Raw genomic sequence first — 12,885 nt, 5'->3', positions numbered from 1 at the left:
GAACCTTTCTTTTGGAGGAGCACTTGGAAGTAAAGGAGCAGAGGCTGGTGCCCTAAAATCTGGACTCCCCATCTTATTTGATCCAGACATAGGCTATCTCTGGAAGATTCTCTGAGTTTGGAAGAATACCACAGTAAGGTCTGCTAAGTGTTCCTGGTTCTCCAATTTGATGTGAGCTTCTGTCACTTTAGCACTACTGTAGCAGCCTCGCCTATAATCCCAGCTACTGGGAGACTGAGGCAGGAGGATTATAAGCTTGAGAATGTCTGGGCTACAGACTGTGGGACCCTGTCTCAAAATAACAAGTGCCAAGCTTGGTGGTATAAGTATGTAATCCCAGCACTCAGGAGTTGGGAACAAAAGGACCAGGAGTTCAAAGTCAACCTTGGCTAGAGTTACGCAGTGGCCTGGCTTAAAACACCAAAAATAAATACATAAATTAAAAAGTTGTAAGAAAAACAGCTATAGGAGGATATAGATCAGTAGTAAAACATTTGCCTAGCATGTGTGAAGCCCTGGTTCAATCCCGAATACTACTAAATAAACAAACAAACAAACAGATGAAAAAATAAATCATATTACAACAACTACTACAGTTTGAATATCTCTATTCTAAAAATCCAAAGTATGGGCTGGGTGTACACTGTAGTGGAGTGTTTGCCTCGCATGCACGAGGCCTTGGGTTAATATTCAGCACTGAAAGACATAAACAAATTAAACCCTGCAGGACTTGTTGGCCCATGCTTATAACCCTAACATTCAGGAGTAGCAGGATTGCCATGAGTTGAGGACAGCCTAAGTTAGACAGTGATTTTAAGCTAGCCTGGGCTACAGAGTGGTAGGACTTGTCTCAAACAAAGAAATAAAAAATATAAAAGAGAAAGTCCACAATGTTTTAAAATCAATTTTGAGCTGCAATATGATCCTAGTACATTATATACCTTACTATGTGTACGAGTCATAGACACAGATGCACTCAAATATTGCAGAAAACTTCCCTTTTCCTTCAGGGGCTGGTTAAGAACACTTGCTGTCCTTCCAGAGGGTCCCTGTGTCCACATTTCTGCTACACTCCTCTGTAACTAGCTCCAGGGAACCCAACACAAGCATCCCACACTTGTACACAGAGGCATATGGAGCTCTATGAGTTTAAGGACAGTCTGCTTTAGTCAAGCCAGGGCTATATAAGTGAGATCTATGTTGAAAAACAAAACAAACTTCCAAAACTTAAAAAAAAAAAAAAAAAAATCCCCTGGCTAATGTTGGGCAACTAGACAGGCATAAGCAGGTGAGCAGGCTTGGAGGCGTCTGAAGATGGACTCCATCTCCCACTACCTTATGAAAGGGCGGAGGTATCACTTTGTTTAGGGCCACACAGAGGAAAGCTAATTCTTCCTGCTCAGAGGAATGGAATCTGAGTTCTTCTCTGGCCCTGGGTAGAGGAAACATTCTGGTTTCCCTTAAATATTGGAACATCGCACACAACTGCCCTCTCCCTTTGCAATTATTCCAAATTAACCTGACACTTGCTTGGGCAGGATATCCCCCCTTAGGAAAGCTAATTCACCTGAAGACAAGTGAGGGAATGGGAGAAATAACTATCCCTTCGACGAGATAGCACACTTGTTAGGTCTCAGAAGCCTCTCTATAGTGCAGCTGCTTGCAGAGGTTCATGGCTAATCTGGACTGTGCTCCTGAGTTCTGGCTCAAAAGTCTAACTTCTTTTCTCCTTCCGATCTTTTCTTGGACACCTGCCAGGATGCTAAGCATGCTTGCTCTAGCTCCAAGGCTCTCCCGCTGGCTTCTCTGAGGTCCTCTAACATCTGCAGCTTCTTGCAGACCTATGGCTGATCTATGTAACTCAAAATGCTAAATTTTCTCTTTCTTTCCGTCTTTCTCGTAAAGCTACTTGGATTTTCAATTTGCCTGTCCTGTTGTTTTCTCATATTTTAATGAAACGAACCTCAAGCTTCCTTTTAAGGCCTTTTTTTTTTTTTTTTTTTTTTTTTTTTTTTTTTTTTTTTTTTTTTTAATTTTCCCCCAAAGACAGAATCTCACTATGTAGCTTTGGTTGACTTAGAACTCCAAATGTAGATCAGGCTGGCCTTGAACTCATGTCTGCCTCTGCCTCCTGAGGACTGGGATTTAAAGGCATGTGCCAACACACCCAGCTTTATTTTTAAATTCTTCTATCAATGACACGAAGAACCCATAAAAAGAGACTCAATTCCCCAGTAACATGTTTAAAAGATATATATATGAAACATGATTTTCATGTTTAGACTGTGGGTCTCTAAGATATCTCCTGTGTGCTTTGTCTGTCTCTGTCTCTCGTACTGGGGTCAGAAGATGCTCAGCCTGTAGCTGTAGCAATCACAATGCTGGTATCTTTAACACAGGGCCTGGAATATGCTAAACAAGCACACAACCACTGAGACAGTCACACAGCCAACGTCTTTAAATGTCTGCAGTGTGGCAGGTGCTCTGTGGAGCCCCTGGCAAGTGGTACAACACCGACCCTCCTCTACATCTGACAGCAACACAGACAGCTCTTCACCCCATCGTATACACATGGAGACCAAAAGAGATGAGTTCAGTGATTCTTAGAGTCTCTTTTAGAAAGCTAAATCAAGGGCTAGCAAGATGGCTCAGTAGGTAATAGCACTTGCTGCCAATCCTGATGTTTGAGTTTGATCCCCATATGGTGAAAAGACAGAAGAGATGATTTCTGTGTGTGATTGTATGTATGTGTGCACACACCCTCTTGTATGTTCATATACACAAATACATGTAATATATATCCACATGCAATACACACACATATATATATGTATATGCATATGTATATATCCTCCTAGCACTAGGGAGGCAGAGGCAGGTGTATCACTGTGAGTTTGATGCCAGCCAGGGTTACATAGTGAGACCCTGTTTCAATGACAATAATGATAGTAATAATAATAAGTAGTAAGGTGGTAGGATGAGTTTGGAACTTGGGTGCCCTGCCATAGGGCCCCTGCTCTTGCCTAGCATGCAGTCTGAAGGGTTCTGTTGCCCTTGGGTGTGTGCTGCTGTGCTCTTCTTTGAGCTTGAAGTTGCAGAGGAGTTAGAGGCTGGGTAGAGTTATTTGAATGATAACGTGTATGTCTATGTCTCTTAATGTTCAGAGTTGGAGAGATGGTTCAGCAGGTAAAGACACTTGTGCTACAAGCTGGACAGTCTGAGTTTGATCCTGAGAACCTACAGAAAGATAAAAAGAGGGAACCAACTCCACAAAGTTGACCTCTGACCTCCATACACACATAATAAAAGATAAAAATTTTAAAAAGCTAACAGTGTACATGTGTATCTATATTAGCAGATGGACTCCATCAAAGCAGTCTGATGTTACTTAAAAAACAAAAGGAAACAGAAAATAGACCTAGGGCTGGAAGTATAGGAGTAGCAATACCTTAGCACCAAAAGAAAACCAAAACCTCAGCTACTGTAGTCAGACAGGCGCAGTGCCGGATTCTGGTTCTATTCTGTAAGTATGTAGAGAAGACGTGTGGCTCAGAGCCTCTGCTCAGGTCTTCTCCCGTGTTCTCGTGTGTTGCCAAGAACAGGAAGTAGCATGTGGAGTAGCTCTGTGGAGTTTGGTTCCTTTCCCCTTTTTAGTCTGGCACTCTGGATGTGATCCAATCAATAAAATAAGGACCACTTTCTATTTGCACACCTTATTTCCTGAAGTGGAGGGATACTTGAAATGTATTGCTCTTCGGGGGCTAGTGCATTTGAACTGGGGACCCAAGATGCTCAGCCTGTAGCTGTAGCATGCTCTAGAGACCTGAGCCTACACCTATGTTGGCTCTAGCTTTTCATTCTGCATCATGTGGCACACTGCGGTGTGTCTGCAAGTGCTTGGTGGCCGGCTGGCGGCTGGCTCAGAGTGTTTGGGGTGGTGGTAATTACTAGGATGGCCCATCCCTAATGAGTGTGATCTCGTTACACTCTTGCTGCTTCTAATGGAGCTAACCTCATTTCACAGCCATTAGCGATGGAGATGAGGCCCCGCCCACAGGCCCCGCCCACCAGCTGCAGCTCTCAACAGCTTTGGCCATGCTCTCTCCCCACTGTTCGCCATTACAGTTTACCTCTACAGCTTCCACTTTCCCCCTGCCTTCCTCTGGACTCCTCTCTCCTGGGTCCCTATTGTTCTTTGCTATGCTCACCCCTCTCCTCTCTCCTCTGTCTCCTTGCCTTCATCTCTGGGCTGCCTTACATTCATCACCCTTCACGTGGTGTCTGTCCTCCGCACGTTTCCTTCTGTCTTCTTTGGCACCCTTCCCCTGCCCTTCACCTCTGCTGTCCTTCCCCTCCCCCACACTGCCCTGTCTGGCCAGAGGACAGATCTCCTGGGGAAACCAGCAAAGGCAAACAAAATGCAGTGACTTCATTATATTGGTTAATTTGCCACTTCAGTTCCTCCCATAAGGGTCATAACCAGCAAGGCTTGAACTCAGGACTGACCTAGTGCTGAGTTAAGGCCTTGCTGTTTCCATGCAGGGCCACCCCCTCTCCCTCATCTTGGGCTGTCTTTCCTGGACCAGAGGGGTCTCTGAGGTCTTTTTCTCTGTCCACACAACCTTCCCTCCCTTTTCATGTAAACTGTGGAACCCCTGTCATCTCAAAGCCACTCCCCCACCTCTATCACAACTCTTCTGGCCCAGTCCATCTAGATCTTTTTAAAGGAAGAGTCGCAGGCTGGCTTCAACTTCCTGAGGATGACCTTGAACTGTGAGTTCTGCTTCCACCCTGAGAGTGCTGAGATGACAGGCGCACATATGTGCCACCATGCCTGATGGCCCAGCACCTGTTTCTCACTCTTATCTGCTCTTTCCTCTCCACTCTCCAGTGCCTTACGTCCCTGAAGCACCAGGATGTATCTCTGGGCTTTCAGAAGTGACAGAATTGAAGAAGCCAGAGGTGGAAGAGGGGTTCCTGTGGCCTGCTCAGGCCAGTTTTCTAATCATAGGATGGAAGCATCAAGAGAGGGAAGAGGCCTGTGTGTGGAGAGAGGAGACTGGAGCTAGAGGGTTGCAAGTGAGGGGCAGAAGGGCCTTTGGCTTGGCTAGCCAACAAAGCAAGGAATAAAAATTTTGAGTATGGAAATGAATTTACTCTATTTTTTTCCTACAAGGAAACAGTCCAATCATCTGTCTTCCTTCGTTAAGAAGCCAAATGACTAACAACTGAGTCTTGACCTTTCGCTTAAACCAAATCCCAAAGGGAGAGGATAAGGGTAGTTAGCTGTGACTGAAGGCTGCATAGGGGAATGTCTACACTTAAAGTAAAAATGTATGGCCCACACCCATCCTGCCCCAACCGCCTGGCACCTCAGCATGCCACAAACCCTGTATGCATATACCCTGTCCTATACTGGGACTTCACACCTTGGGCAATTATGGTCTCCTAATTGTGTACTGCATACATAATTCTGGTGGATGGCTCCACTGCAAATTCCAAGGCCTGAACCATAGCTCTGAAATAATCCTGTATTCTTAGCCAGACACAGGGGGAATCTCCAGTTCTCTCACTGGACTTTTGGAGGAGAAAAGAAAATGTTGAGTGCTGAGCCACCTTGGTAGGAAACAGAAAAGAAACCAGATATAATGCTACATGCCTGTGATCCCAGATTTGAGAGGGAGAGGCAAGAAAGGATCAGGAGTTCAAGACCAGCCTTTGATGTATAGTGAGTTTGAGGCCTGGGCTACATGAGACCCTCTCCTGCCCCCTCCACCCCCCAAAAAAAGATAAAAACTAAAAAGAATGTCTTTTCAACATTCAGGAGGCAGAGGCAGAAGAGGAGTATCACTGTCAGTAAAGCCTGGTCTTTAGCAAGTTCCAGGCTAGCCTCTCTATAGTAGAATCTTGTCTCAAAAACAAAACAGAAACCCACAAAACTTTCCTATGCCACTATTCCCTAACCACCACTAAAACTTAACACAGGAGTAGGTCCACCATCTGGGCGATGTCTCCAAATCTTTTACCCCTGCCTCCCCAGCCAGGGGTGGGTGGGACAGGGACAGGCAGGGCAATTAGTTCACTATGCTTTCCCAGGGAGCAAAGGGGCCTGGAAAGCCAGTGGTGGGATGCCTGCAGCTTAGTGTGAGGAGCCTGAGAAGAAAGATGGAAAAATCAATGAAATGAGTTTCTAACAGTGAGGTAAAGGACCGCTGTGTCGACAGCTTGTCACCTGCTGCAAAATATGAGCTGCCCAAGTCAGTGGAGGCTGCTGACAGTACACATAGCTGCCACTGTCCTCTCCCCTCACCCCCTTCTGCTGCCAGGACTTTATTATAGGCCAGACTCGCCCCAGAGCTCCTTGCAATCTCTCTCTTCCTTGTCTTTTCTGCTAGCTTTCTTAACTTATTAGTCTTCTGGCTCTTAATTGCAAGATCAGGCTAGGCCATAAGCCCTGGTTGGCACACCTTTCTGCTCTGAAGTTTATTTCTGCAGATTTGCTCTGAGACTCATAGTGAGCTCCGGATCTCATGATTTTTTTTTTTTCTCCCAACAGTGGGCAGTCAGATGTGAAGGTCATTTCTTACAGGGTTGTTTACACCATGGTTTAGGCAGCAGTTAACTCCTATCTCTTGTCCTGTGACCAACTTAGACAAGGCTCACGTCATCGTGATCACTTTGAGACAGGTGTTTAGGATGGGTCTCATGTTCATGTATGAACTTTTGTGGTCACTGTTGATGCATGTATGCACACATCTGCACACCTGTGTACGAGTATGGCTGATTCAGCTTTAGCTTCATGATAGGGAATGGGGTTTTCCTGCTCTTTGAAAACCCTGGACCTTTTCTGGAATCTGCCACTTCATCTTCCTCTGTATCTTCCCTAGGCTCTTAGGATGGTTAATTTATGTTATCCTCATATTATCCCAGGTCTGCCCTCAGAGTTAGCCTTACTATCTTCAGCCCCCAGCACTGTCTCTCTTCTCTGCCCCCAGGTCTAGTGGTCTTTCTGCCCTGTTTCTGATTTCACAATTGACTATGTATGCAGACAGGTCTGGGAGATAGGATGAGAGTTGGGATAACTCTCAGACTCGCAGCATCTGCTCAACAGGTATGTATAAAGCCTGTTCTGTGTGACAGACACTCTGAGGTATTACAAAACAATTAGAAACTAGAGGTAGATATGGTGGCTCAGACCTAACATTCTAGATCTCAAGAGACTGAAGCAGGAGGATCTCCTCAAGGTCCGGGCCAGCCTGGGCTACAGAGACTTTAGCTCAACCCCCCAACTCACTCTCCCCGTACAAAAACAAACAAACAAACAAAAAAACAAACAAAAAACAAAACAAAACAAAAAAACCAAAACAAAAAAACCCTGGATAGAAGCATTCCTAGCTCAGGAGATAACTGACCAGCCCTGTAGCTCCCACATATGCCTTGATCTCTTAAAATAAAAGGACCCTTTCCCCTACTTCATTTCAGCCAAGTATTACTGTGCCCTCAGGCATTTCAAAACTCTTCTCTTCTGGATTTCCCAGCTTTGGCATTCACTCCTAAAGCCAAAACCAGCCTCCTGTGCTGCTTTCGACAGCTCTCTTCCTGGCTCACAAAGCCTTCTCCTTCCCTGTTCCATGTTGTCATTTTTAGCTCTCTTTCTTTTTCTTTCTTTCTTTTTTTCCCATGCCTTTCTGTCCTACCATCCCAACCTCACTGCCTACTGTCTCTTGAGGTCACTTCCTCTTGCTTTTGTTAGGATTTGACAAGCCTAAGGCACTCACAAAGTAGTCTGTGACAATTATCTGGAGCTAAGAATAGCTCCTGAGAAGCAAAGTCACTACTAGAGACAGGAGTCCTACAGATATGACTCCATCCAGAACCCTGTCCCACACATGATGATGCAGAGGGGCAAGTTGTTCCTCTATGGGCCTCAATATGGTAATGCCAGCTGCCTCTGACATCATGGAGGAGGGACCCTGTCAGGTTGCCAAGGCAACGAAGCAATTTATGACATCAGAGGCTGGAAGTGTTTGGCTCTCTCACGGGGCTGGGAAGATTCAAGTTCCTGTCAGTTGCAGTAAATGGGAATTATACTTTTTCATCTCTTTTCTGTGTTCTCCTGGCTTGACAGTAAAATAGGAAGAGGCAGATGGAATGAATGCTGTTGAGAGTCTCTTTCCTCTCTCTCCATTTCTGCAATTTCTCTCCTCATAAGCACTGCTCTTTGAGGGCCCAGTGGTAGTCTGCCAGGCCATTTTTTCCAAATTGCTCACCCCCTGCAGAGCTCTCTCTCTCTCTGCCTCAGTCTTGCTGTGTCCCCTCACACTAGAGGCGCCTGTCTCCTTTGATGCCCCACTCTTTCCTCTTTCCTTTCCAGGGCTCTCTGCGGCTCTGATCTGCTCCAGCACTCCTGCCTTCGCCGTCCATTTCCCTTCTTTGTACCATACCCTCTCCCACCTCATCCCTCACTTCATCCCTTCCCCCACTGTAGTAATTTAACATTGCTTTTGTTGACCCCTCCTCAGGCATACTCTCATCTTTCTCTCTCCTCCCGTACAGCTATTCACTCATATTTATTTAATTATTTCATTTGCTCAATTTATCATTAATTGCTTCTTGGTTCCTCCCCTTCCCTACTCTTCATTCTGCACAGATTTTCACCATTTCCTTTGGCCACACATTCTTTAACTCATGTGTTTACTGAACCTGGTTTCTCCTTCCATCATCTGCCTCATCTTTTTATCCTTCTGAGTTCCTGCGGTCTGGAAAAACAATAATGGATTTAAACCCACGATAAACTCTCCAATCCATTATCCACCTTTACCATTCTTTAGACGGAGTGAGCGCAGCCTTTGCACAAGATAGGTTTTCTGAGAATAATAAAACCTGTCTCATAAAGAATGTTGCTGAATCCAAAGAGATGAATAGCAGGATCCCACGAGGAAAATGAGCTAAAAAGTGAAGAAAAAGCCACGGAGCAACCGGGTAGGGTGGAGCTGAGTCCTAGAGAAGAGCCCTTTACAGAATTAAAGTTGACAGTTAGCTACGGCACTGACAGGGAAGGAGTTGTATGCCCGGGGAGACCATTAAGTTGATTCTTGGCCTGTTTCTGTGCCTGCACAAAACATAAAATAACCCCTACCTCTCACCCAGCCCTTTGCTTGTGACATCTCCTCCTAGGGTTAAAATGCTGGGTGACAGGATAAGGGATAAACAAACGAACGAACAAACAAGCCCCCCAACTTTGGTTGACAAGGAGAAAGGGGAACAAAGATGGAGAATATGCAGGGAGCACATCAGATAAAAGCATATGGAAACGGTGAAATAAACTGCTGAGATAATAAATGTATATACAATGGTAGAGTGGGGGAAGGGAGAAAAATTAAGTCAGCGTGGATGAGGTTTGTGGTGGAAAGCTCCTGGAAAAGCAGAGGACACACTGGGTACCCAAAGGCACATGGCAAATGAGGTGATCAACAATGTCAGAAGTTCCAAGGCTTCCCTGCCGAAGGTGAACAGCAGGCTGTTGTGCCCATGATGAAAGGGCACTGGGGTGTTCAGGGGTAGGCACATCAGCTCCATCCCTCTACTTCTCGGGCCCCTGACAGCAGACTAGCACAATCATGGCTGATAAGCAAACTCCAAAGTAGCTGAAAAGGCCACAGTTGTACAGACAGACCCCGAAGGAGAGCAGTGGATGGCCAGTCAGGCAGTCTAGGTGTGACACACAGGGACAGGGGTACGCAGAAAGGATCACTCGGATGAGAAGTGTCACTGTCACAGAACTGGATATAGATGGGGTGGGAAGCCAAGTGAAAAATGGCACAACCACAGATCAGTGGGGGCGCAGGCAGAGTGAGAAGCGTGGTCCAGAGCTCAAAAAATGATGAGGGGCATATGAGAGCGGATGGGAAGTCGGGGTTGCAGAAGAAGCAGGGCAGGCATGCTTCACTGCCAGTGGGGCTCCCCTCACTTACTTCAGGCAAAAATGAGCATTAAAGGTATTCACTTCCCCTCCCACACGGCACCCCGGCGCGCTAGCCCATCTATCAGCCCTTCCGCCCGGGTTTCTCCCCCATCTCGCAGCCAGCTGAGATCCGATTGCGCTGCAGGCCCCTCCAGGCAGATAAGTCAGAGCCCTCGCACTCACCCGGCCTCCCTTTCCCTCCAGGAACCCCGCTCCCGGTAGAGCTCGGCGCGGTACGTCTAGGCTCTCGCTGCCCTCTGTCCAGCTGGCCCTATCTTTCCCTTCTCCGTTTCTCCACCTCTGCCTCTCTTCCCCATGCCCACTCGCGCGCCCTTTCTCCCCAATACTCCTGTCCCCTTCTCCCCGGCTGTCTGTCCGTCCGAGTCCCCTCCCCCAGCCTCTTCCCGTCCCTCTCCGTCCCCTCCAGTAGCAGTCTACCAGCGCCTCCTCTCTCCTCGAGATTCGGAAGAGCATGGAAGGGAAGGAGAGTGAGAGGCAGAGAAGAGGGGGGGGGGCAAAAAGAAAAAAAAAAAAAAAAACAACCCAGCAGCATCGGAAATCGATGCACTTACACCTCAGCTGGAAGCAGGGACGGGAGTCGAACCGCGGCCGCCAAGCAGCGCGAGGCGGGGAGGGGAGGGGGCGGCTCTTGGAAGGGACTTCTCCGATGTGTTGATTCCTTTTTTGCCCCTCCTCCTCCCTCCCTTCAGCGCTCGCTCCGGGGCGTCGGGGACGGAGATGGAAAAATAAATAAATTCACGGCGGTGAGGGAAGTGAAAGAAAATAATCAATGCTATTTGGCTGCGGCTGAAGTGTTTTCCCGGCTTCGTGAGTGGGTTTCCATTGATTCACCCTGGGCACTGGCTTGCTCCCTGTCTCCTCCTCCTCCTCCTCCTCGCCCTCCTCCTTCAAGCCCTCACTCCTCCGCCTCATTCACTGGCTGGAGCCGAGGCGTCCCACACAATGGAATAATCAATACCCAGGCGCCCGGGGCAGCCCCACTGAGCAGGTGCAGCGACCCGCCCGCCGCAGTGCATGCTGGGAGTTGTAGTCTGCAGGTCTCCACCCTTATAACTGGCTAGCTAGTGTCCCAGGACGCAGGAACCTGGGTTGGGGCCAGGATCTTAGGGCGGGGCAGACCGACCATGTCCTTAGGCTTCTTCCTTGACTCAGGCAGTAGGTCTACCCTATACCTGCAAAAAGGGCAGGTCCCTTAAATGTCTTGTTCCCTCCTCTTTATCCTGCAAACAGAAGTGTGTTTTATTTTTATTTATTTTTCGAGACAGGGTTTCTATGGGTAGCTTTGGCTGTCCTAGAACTCGTTCTGTAGACTAGACTTCTGCCTCTACCTCCCAAGTGCTGGGTGTTGTTTTATTTTAAATCTCCTGCTTCCCAGAGCCTTCGGGAGGTACATCCCTATTTCACTCCCTTCTTCTAGCCTTATCGTTTCCCCCACCCCCGGCTTTTGATTACTAGAACATTCTGTTTCATAGCAATTACTCTGAAGTCTCCCAGTGCTGCTGTGTTCTTAATTCAGTTACACTCCTCCCGAGTTCGTTAGGGAGATGGGAGGTTTTGGTTCCTTCTCCTCATCAGCTTGTCAGCTCATCAGTGTTTTATATTCTAATTTTTAAGATTCTAAGGCAGAGCCTTGTGTAGTGACGCATGCCTTTAATCCGGCAATTGGGAGGCAGAGGCAGGTGGATCTCTGAGTTTAAGGCCAACCTGGTCTACAGAGCGAGTTCTAGGACAACCAGAGCTACACAGAGAAACCAACCCAGTCTCAGGGGGGAAAAAGATTCTAAAGCAGAGTATAGAGGACTTCATTTTATACTAGAGGAAAACAAGGTTTCCCAGCTGAAGATTGCATGACTAGTAAATAATAGTACGATGATGCTAACCTCAGCGGTCTGACTCTAGAGCCCAAGCTTGCTGATGTGGCATGTTTTCTTACAGGACAATAACAACAAAAACTACCAAAATTGAGGGTGATTATGAAACCAGTATTTTGAGTTTCTACCATGTAACAGTAAAGTTTGTTACTGACTCTTCAGTCCTCATTTAACTGTGAGGCAGGTGAAGTAGCATGCCCAAGAGCAAGGGTCTACTAAAGAGAATGGATGAGGTTCCGGCTAGTGAGGAGAGCTGGGGTCGGGGACTGGTTTCCTCCCCACTCAGATCTTTGGCTTCACTTTTCAGTTTTGTTGGCCTAAAAAGCACTGGTATTTTCTGTGTTCTATAAGGTCCAACCTCATAGACCAGAAACAGGAGTATGTTTAATGCCATCCAAAGTTCAAAATGCCATGTCTGTAAATGCCAAGTTCCTGTAATGCTCCCTGCCTATCTCACTCTTAGCTAAGGAGAGGCTGGAAATCAGTCTGTAGCTCAGGCTCTCCTCAAGCTGTGATCTCTTGCCCCAGCTTCCCCGATGGTGGGAAACCAGGTGCATGGCACTCTGCCTGACTACTGCTTGTACTCCTGACAGAGCCACCTCAGGGACTGTTGGTCTGAGTCTGGCACTCACTCATGGCTTTTTCCTCCTGCCACTCAATTGCACTTCAAGCCATTGTCAGCTTAGATACTGGCTAGGTGCTGTAGCTACATTCTGGACTTTTACCCAGGCAGTTATTCCCACCTAGATCTTCAGAAATCCCATCATATTCATTCATTCATTCATTCATTCTCATACTCTCATTAAAAAAATATGTACCAGTGTTTTGTGTGTGGTACAGGAGGATGTCAGAAGAGGGCGTAAGAACCCTCTTTAATGGAGTTAAAAAGGTTGGGATTTGCCCCGTAAATTCTGGGCAGGTAATCCCAGAGCTCTGTAATCACAGCAAGTGTATTTAAGTGCCGAGCATCCATTACTTCAGCTGTCCCATTACATCTCTAATTGACATTCAAAACATCATTTCTTCCAC

General features: G+C 46.9%; 2 protein-coding genes across 6 annotated transcripts in view; one reads left to right on the top strand and one right to left on the bottom strand.

Annotated features, from left to right (window-relative positions):
• Zfhx2 (zinc finger homeobox 2) overlaps positions 1-11,965 on the bottom strand; it is a 33,879-nt gene extending 21,914 nt beyond the window's left edge. For 2 of the 3 annotated variants that reach the window (XM_034498668.2, XM_076930994.1), the window contains exon 1: positions 10,537-11,965. The gene's annotated coding sequence lies outside the window, so the exon portion shown is untranslated. Of the gene's footprint in view, positions 1-10,147; positions 10,469-10,536 lie in introns of those variants that run through there. The other variant, XM_076930993.1, reaches the window with a different exon arrangement.
• Thtpa (thiamine triphosphatase) overlaps positions 1-12,885 on the top strand; it is a 45,537-nt gene that overhangs the window by 28,232 nt on the left and 4,420 nt on the right. Inside the window, exon 1 of one of the 3 annotated variants that reach the window (XM_076930998.1) lies at positions 10,085-10,197. The exons of the other annotated variants lie outside the window; for them this stretch is intronic. The gene's annotated coding sequence lies outside the window, so the exon portion shown is untranslated. Of the gene's footprint in view, positions 1-10,084; positions 10,198-12,885 lie in introns of those variants that run through there. 3 annotated transcript variants of the gene reach the window in all.

Source organism: Arvicanthis niloticus, chromosome 3 (assembly GCF_011762505.2).
Source record: "Arvicanthis niloticus isolate mArvNil1 chromosome 3, mArvNil1.pat.X, whole genome shotgun sequence".
Lineage (NCBI taxonomy): Eukaryota > Metazoa > Chordata > Mammalia > Rodentia > Muridae > Arvicanthis > Arvicanthis niloticus.
Note: the sequence above shows the minus strand (reverse complement) of the source record. Positions and strands in the feature narration are given on the sequence as shown.